This window comes from Athene cunicularia (assembly GCF_003259725.1).
Source record: "Athene cunicularia isolate RWA chromosome 15 unlocalized genomic scaffold, athCun1 chr15_part1, whole genome shotgun sequence".
NCBI lineage: Eukaryota > Metazoa > Chordata > Aves > Strigiformes > Strigidae > Athene > Athene cunicularia.
This window is the reverse complement of record NW_020799121.1, coordinates 16,148,829-16,156,921: the sequence shown is the minus strand read 5'-3', so window position 1 is coordinate 16,156,921 and position 8,093 is coordinate 16,148,829. Positions and strand designations below refer to the sequence as shown.

General features: G+C 51.5%; 1 long non-coding RNA gene across 1 annotated transcript; it reads right to left on the bottom strand.

The window, feature by feature from the left end:
• Nucleotides 1-5,479: 5,479 nt before the first annotated feature.
• On the bottom strand, nt 5,480-7,244 carry LOC113485981. Its single transcript, XR_003399505.1, has 2 exons — nt 7,066-7,244; nt 5,480-5,678 (listed from the first exon to the last, which is right to left on the bottom strand). It is a non-coding gene; the product is annotated as an uncharacterized LOC113485981 (long non-coding RNA).
• Nucleotides 7,245-8,093: the final 849 nt, after the last annotated feature.

Below are 8,093 nucleotides of genomic sequence, written 5' to 3'. Positions count from 1 at the left end.
ATACAGATTCTCTATCCGATAAGGACAGGGGGAATCGGGAAGTGAACTCTCAGCTCTAAGCCGGGAGAGGTTCGAGCAGTTGCAAGCCATGACTGACCAGGAAATGTCGGTGCTTGACTGCTCCCCTATTTTTGAGAAGTTGAAGGAGTATAAGTCTTGTCCTCCTCCTTTAGTAGAGGCTTGGGCCCACGATAATTTGCAAAATCCAGAAGCAGTGACGAGTTATATCAGTGTGCTTGCAGAGGTGAAAGGGTTGCGACCAGGCAAATGAAAAGCTGTAGTGTGTGCTGTATTAGGGGCAGCACTGACTGCAGCCCAAAAAGATAAACATGTTAAGAAACAATTGGAATGGGAAATGATTGAATCCCTACAAGATCTGGTAAAAGCTCTCCAGGATCAATTGGTTGAGGAACGTAAAGTTACTGAACAAAAAGCTAAACTCTGGCAAGAGCAAATTGAAGTTTTGAAAAGCCAGTTAGCTGATGAGTGTAACACCACTCAGCAACTTCGCACAGCTCTGTTAGATGCCTTGGACAGAAAAAATCTCACGGTCTGAAAAGGAGGGGAATGAACAAGAAACCTGCAACCAGGCAGATCTTGGCTCTGTTCCAGATAGTGAACAGGGAGTTACAAGTCTGGCAAAATCAGCAGCCAGACCCTTGCATCCAACAAATGATTTAGAGATAAGCCGAGAGATTTATTACCCCGAAAACGAGGGGGCAAATTTAAGACCATTAATTAAAACAGAGACCACCAAGGGTCAGGGTGGAAGAGCTCCGCAGGTCACCACTCGAACTACACCGTACCCAGCAACTGAGCTTACAAAAATTCAGGAGAAATACACCAGACGAGCTCATGAAACTGAAACTGAATATGTGTGGAGGGTATCTTTGACTGGTGGCGACTGAATTTTGTTATCAGAGGATGAGGCCCAGGGGTACTGGGGGCCAGGGGTTTTCTTAGTTACTGACGACCAGAGAGAACCGTGGTCGTTAACGCAACGAGCTGCTTATTAGGCTGGGAGTCTGGACCCCTTGGAAAGGGGGGATCCGGTATGTATTGAGACCCCAACTATAAATCATTTGACTGAAAGTCTGCAGAAGGCTGCTTGTCTCCAATTAATGCATGACAGGCGTTTGGTTCCGCAGCAGCCTGCCCCGATGCTATTAATTGCTAATCCCAATCAAATGACTCCCCTGATTCGGGGCTTGCCGGACTCTTTGAAATCATATCGTTTGCGGATTGCATTAACCCCACGGAGGGGTTAATGGAGAGCCCATGACTTGGGGAGAGCCCATGACTTGGGGAGAGATAGCTCAGGACTTAATAAATTATGGCCAAAGAATGGGCCTTACCAGGGGAACGGGTAAACCTAAGCCCTCCTTACGCAGAATGGGAAAGCAGGAAAATCTGTTTCCTTCCCCTCTGCAAGTTTTAAGAGCAAAGAGAAACCTCTTGTGGATTGAGGGAATGAAACAGGGGATTCCCCGAGAGTTAATGGATGGTCTGACTACTGCAGTTTTAGAAAAGCTCATTCGAGCCTGGAAAGGCAGAAGGAAGCTGCCCCCCCGGCTTCCGAGCAGACCTTTTGGACAAAGGGAGGGACAGAACTAACGAGATGGTGGTAATTGCTTCTCTGTGGTAATTGCTTCTCAAAGAATACCGTATCAATACCAGGGGGATTGTCCCTTCTTTCTAACCATCATTATTTTGTTATGCATATATTTGTTTTATAGGATATTGATACTGGACAACCAAAGACCTATGTTACTTTTAGTGCTTTCAATAGTTATAAGCATTATCGGCTAGTTATTATTTGTAATCTGCTTACATTGTTATATCATTTGTGGAATCATACCTGCTGAGTGTGGAGAGTCCACTTATTGGAAGGCTAATCTGGAGTTGTGCCTTAAGTTACCTTATTGGGAATCACCTCCAAAATTAAGGAAGCCTGTGAGTCACCTGTGACTGCACACTGGTGCTTGCAAATATCATATAACCAATAGCAAGATGAAATAATCAAAGACTAGCTGGAGGGGTCTGGTCCCACAAATTAAGCATTAATAAATTGTACCTGAATATTAAATTGTATTCCCATTTAAATCTTTATTGACTATCCAATGTGATTGTGTAACCTCAAATAGTTTTAGAAAATTTAACTTAGCATTTATATGTACTAACAAGGTATGCCTTTAAGGAATTAAAGGTGCAGATCCACCAAGCATCTAGGATGGTGTTGCAAAATCCAACTAGCATTGCTGAAGTAACATGGACTGTGCGGTGTGCTGAGTCTGACTGAGGGAGAATGCTGCCATCACCATCCATAATGCCATCACCTCTACAGAGGAGACCCATGCCACAATGAAGAAGATTGCCAACAGGAACAGAAACTTTTTCAACCGATGAACGGGTTTGATGGATGGAACCCTGGGTCATGGGTTACATCACCGGGATCCTCAGGACTCACGGGGTGGGGAAGATGGCTTGCAAATATTAGTATTGTAATATTGTGCAAAGTTTTGCTTTTCATAGTATGCCTTGAAGCAGTTGGATATACACTCTCTTACAATCTATCTTCTTTTTCCCTATACCCTTTGAGATCACAATGGTCAAAAAACTTGGGAGTGTTTGAGTCACGGGGTGGGATGTGAGAGCCGAGAAACCAGGCCTGTGAAAAACTAAGACAAACTGCCAGGGAAAGCAAAATTTATACTTGCTCCGGGGCGTGCCGAAAGCGTACGGGGCGTGCCGAAAGCGTACGGGGCGTGCCGAAAGCGTACGGGGCGTGCCGAAAACCGAGATACAGGAACAAGGGAGGTCTGAGCGAGGTCACAGTATAGAGGTAGGAAGACCAGGAGAGAGGGAAATAGGAAGGCAGGGATATAGAGCCGCAGACAGGCACGGCGAGGATGAGAATGCCAGGGAACAGGCCAGAGAAAGTTGTGGGCATAAAGAGACCCCAAAGTCGATACTAAGCGAGAACTGGAAAAGGAATATAACAGCGCTAGGTTACAGGAGAGAAAGGGAGGATGTAAAAAAAAGAAGGAGCGAGAGCAGGACCATGCGTCCAAAAAAAAAAAAAAAAGGGAGAGCTAGAAGACACAAAAGGGAGTGGGAGCACGAAAGGAGGAGAGCAGAGGTAAAGGGAATAAAAAAAAAAAAAAATAAATCACAGCAGCATGGGACAGAGAGGGGCCCAGGGGAGATCCCAGAATGTACAAGAGGGGCAACAGGGCCCCGAGGGTCCGCGACTCACCTCAGCTCTCGCTCTCAGCGCTGCCAAGAAAAATTTGCCAATTCACACCCTTCTTTCTCCTTCTCTCCTCCCTTTGTCTCCTGGCGCTGCAGTTGCACGGCTGTCCTCCACCTCAAAGAACACACAGGTGTCTCTCAGCTCTTACAAGACGCAGCTTCCTGCACATGCAGTCACACCCGCTCGCTGCGTGGCCATACCACACTCTGGGTGACACGCACAGACCCTGGGCAGACACTGGTGGTCTGGCCCTGCGGACTGTGCAGAGGGCTCCTTCCTCACCCAGAGGCAGGCTCTCTCTTCCTGCAGTGGAAGGCAGCTGCTGCCCACATGCCCTTGATTTTCTTCTTTCCCTTTCTCAGGCCTCTCCAGCTTCAGCTGTGGCAGCTCCTGTCCACAGCCAGAAAACATCTCAGGGGCCTGTCCCTTTTCACCTCTCTGCTGGGAGGAACACAAGGCCAGGCAGAGACACCCCACACAGTTCTGAAGTGGGTCCAGTCAACAGCATCCCCAGGGAAGGAACAGGCAAACATGGCCCTGGTGAGGCCTCTGGGAGAAGATGAAGCGACTGCCGTTATTACCATAGATCGCCCCTGGCTGGAGCCCTCCTTCCACAGGGGCTCCTGCAGAGGCGCCAAGGGCCAGCTTGCCGCCATCCCTGCAGGGCTTGGGGTGACCTGGGGCTACGGAACAGGCTCCAGGGTGAGGTGCGAGAGCTGGGGCCAGGACACGGTGTGGGCGAGGCCAGTACCAGCTCAAGGGGAGCTCTGGCAAGCTGGGGAGGCACCCAGCACCAACCCCAGGGGGACACCCATCTTCTTCCCCTCCTCCTTTGTCCCAGCTCTCAGGTAACTCCCTGGGGCTCCCCTAGCCCGGATCACCTCCAGCTGAGCAGAGGCCTGACACAGCGGGCAGTGTGCAGCTTCCTGTCCCACCACTGCTGTGTGGCCAGCAGGCAGAAGGGGCCCCCACACCTGCCAAAGGAGCTGGCTGGCCTCACCGGCAGCATCACCTCTCACCCACCACCAGAAATCATGCCCAGCAAGCCTCACGCTGCGGCAGCAGGAAGGCGGCTCTGGCAGTGCTGCACACCTGTGTGGGGCTGGCACCGCAGTCCTGCCCTTTGTGCACCGAGCGCCCACCGGCAGCGTGACGTGGGGTGGCAGCAGCATTTCCTTACCAGAAGGGGCACCGAGCATGGCCACACCCCCCCACGGGCATCGGAGCATCGCACTGATGTTACTGGTGGGTGGCAGTGTGGGGCATGGGGGCACCTCTGTGTGGCCCACTGGCAGCACCATGTGGCCTTTGCCAGGCAGCAGCAGTGAGCGCAGGCGAGCGCCACCCCCCGCATGAGCGGCGGCCGATCGGCACATCACTGCGCACACGCTCTCGAGGAACGGGCACAATGCTTGGTGGGGAGCAGCTGGAAGCCCCCAGGAATCCACGTGAAAGCGGCAACAAAACTATCCCTCGTGCTGCATCACAGGGACCACAGCAGTAGTGAGGACTGTGCCGCGCTACAGTCGCCCATGAGTGGTGCAGCTGCCTGGCAGCCAAGTCCACAGAACCTACAGCTCCTGGCACACGCTGGCCAACGCAGCACGGCCACCTGCACGCCAAGTGCTGTAAGACCACGCATCCCAGCATGACCCAGGGAACCAAAGTGGCTGGCTAGAAACCCCACACACCAGGGCTACAGCTCCGTCTGCGTTGTGAGAGACAGCTCTCCCTGCTTTCTGACCCTGCAGGGACACCATTGCTCACCTCTCCCAGCACACCCAGCAGCCCCACCAGGCGCAGCCCTGGACAGCCTGACCCACAGTGTCCCCACCACAGGCTCTGGGGGCAGCCCCTGCCACCAGCTCCAACACCGAGCAGTGCCACCCTGCAGGCACCGCCATCCTCCCCAGGAGCTGCCAGCTGATTGCACAGCTCCACTCACCTTCTCCCTCGGTGCAGCCACGGCCCAGCAATGCTCAGTAGTTGCTCTGCTCCTCCCTTGGTTGACACCAACTCCTCCGACAGCTGCCTTGCTCTTAACAGCAGGACCCGCCCCTCCACCTGGAGCAACCCCTTTACAGGGAGGGGCTGCTGCCATCAGCCTCACTGCCCACACCTGGGGCCCCTCCAGCCCCAGCCCACAGCTGGAGGCCATCACCCACCCTCACAGAGCATCATCACCCCTCCCAGCCCCTCACCTGGGGAAAGAAAGCACAAAAGGCAGCCAGCAGCCAGCAAGTGTTTATTCAGTCACACACAGAACAAGTCCCAGAAGGGAGTGAATCTCCTCCGGGGCTCAGGGCCACTAATGCTGCCCCTGACACACCTTGGCACTTGTTCCCAGAGCCACGCTCCTCAGTCCAGCCGGGAACAGTCAGTCAGTCTGCTCCTGGAGCAACGGGCTGCTGGGTGGAGCTGGAGACTGCAAAAAGAGAGAAGCAGGACGCTAGAAGATGAGAAAAGAGGCAGCTGGCTGGCCAGTATGGGGGTAGAGAGAAAACAAGAGGTGAGGAACAGGGTAGTGAGAGGATGGGGACAGGGAGCCCAACATGGATATGGAGAAAAAAGCAGTAGGGAGAGAAGAAAAAAGACAGCAGAAAGAGGAAGAAGGAGCAGGACAGAAACCAACAAAGAAGGATGAGGAGCAGGACAGAGATGCAGAAAAAAAAACTGGGATGGGCAGCACAACAGACAGAGGAAAAAAGAATAGGGGCACGGAGCTAGACCAAGAGAAATGGCAAAAGACAAAAAAGCCACAAAGAACAGGGCACAGAGGGAGGAAAAAGCAACAGTGATGGGGAGCCAGGACAGTAAATGACTGAGGGAAAGGGCAGGGGACAAACCCCAAACAAACCACATAGCTACATGTTACAGGGCAGAGAAGGAAGAATTAGGAAACGGACAGAGACAGAAAGGAAGAGACCTGGAGCCCAAACCTAATACTGATGCATACAGAAAGAAGGGGGGGGATTCTAATACAGGTGAAACAGAGACAGTGAGATGGAGAAAGAGCAAAAGCAACAGACTACAAGGTGACAAGAGAGGAATTACTGAATAGTAACAGAGCGCCAGCCAGGAACAGGCCACAAAAGAGAAAAGATCACAGGGGGTATGGGGCACAGAGAAAGGAATTAAAAACCAGGGACAAGAAGCCAGACAGAGAGAGAGAGAGGCAAAAATTAAATGGGGAAAAGAGACAGACCACAGGGCAGAGAGGGAGGAATTGATAAATAGGGACAGGGCACCAGACAACATGACAGAATGGGAAAAAAAAATAGCAGCAAGCTACAGGGAAGAGGGAGGAATTAAAGAACAGTGACTGGAAGACAGACAGAGACACATGGAGAGAGAAGACAAAAGAGCAATGGGTAACAAGAGGGATAGGGAGGAAATAAAAAATAGCAGAAGGGAGTCAGCCAGAGAGAAAGACACCAAGGAAAAAGGCCAGACAGGGTATGATGGGAGGAGGTAGGAATGAAAAACTGGGGATGGGGAGTTGGACAGAGAGAGATGGAGATCGCAGGGAATAGCAGCAGGTGCAGGAAGAAGAAGGAGGAATTAATCAATAGGGACAGGGAGCTGGACAGAGAGGGATGGAGAAAGGCAACAATAGTGGCAGGGTACAGGGCAGAGAGAGGGAGGACCTACAAGATGGGGGACAGGGAGCTGCTCCAAGCAAGATGGAGAAGGAAAATACAAGTGAGCAAAAAACGTTGAGCAGAATCAGAAAGAGAGGAGTCTAGGAGAAAGACAGGGAGGGACCAGGAGACACAAGACGGATATATGGGGCCCAAGTGCTCGGGACTTACCGCAGCTCTCAGCACTGCCAGGAAAGTTTGACAGGTCAGAGTCTTTCTTCTCTTTGTCTTCTTCCTTCCTCTCCTTTAGCTCCAGTTGCCTGGATGTCCTCTGCGGGAGAGCTGAGCATGCACACAACCAATGTGATCAAGCAATGCCCGTTTATTACAACTAAGAAAGCCTTTTTATAATATTCTCCCGCACACGTGAGTAACATGCAGTACAAGTCCTCAATATTGGACAGTTAACTTAGCCTGCGCTTTAAACCTTCTTATGATTAGATAAAAAGTGCCACATCAGCCTTGCCAGGCTTCCTGCCTTGTGTAACTTCCTCTTCTGTCCCAACCCCTCCCGGGGGTTGTTTGTCTCGTCGAGTTTCTCCCCCCTCATTCAGGGTCACATCCTTATCGCATTCTTGCTCAGCTGAGGCTCTTATCAGTCTTGTTCTCACACAGGATTGCTCACATGTCCATTCTCTCGCAGAAAGCCCTCTAGAATCCCAACAGAGAAATCACTAGAAAAAGAAGGAGTCCTGCAGGCATAGGATGGAAGTAATACAGGTTCAGGGAGCAAGACAGAGGAAGAGAGATAATGATGAGTGGAGACTAGAAAGGCAGCGAAAGATAAATCAAATGGGGGGGGAAAGGAAGGTGGGAAGGAGGGAGAGCAAGAGACGGTCAAGAAGGCAGAGAGATTGAAGGGACGAGAGAGCAAAAGAGGGAAAAATGGAGAGGGATTGGGACGGGCTACAAGGTGAAAGGGAAAAGGCCATGGAACAGGAGAGAATGGCACAGGGAGCTATGCACGGGGTTATAGTGGGAAAGAATACCACAGAGAGGGGTATCGATCTCTACAGGCAAAATGTTTGGGAGAGGATGGAGGACCGAGAAGAAGAGAAAAGGGACAGGCAGCGAGGCAGTGATGCAGAAAGAAACAGTAGCAACTGAGAGATGAGAAGAGGGACAGGTCCAAGGCAGAGAGGTGGAGAAAGAGCATCAAGCCAGCGATGGGAACAGGCCAGAGGGATCAGGAAAGAGAG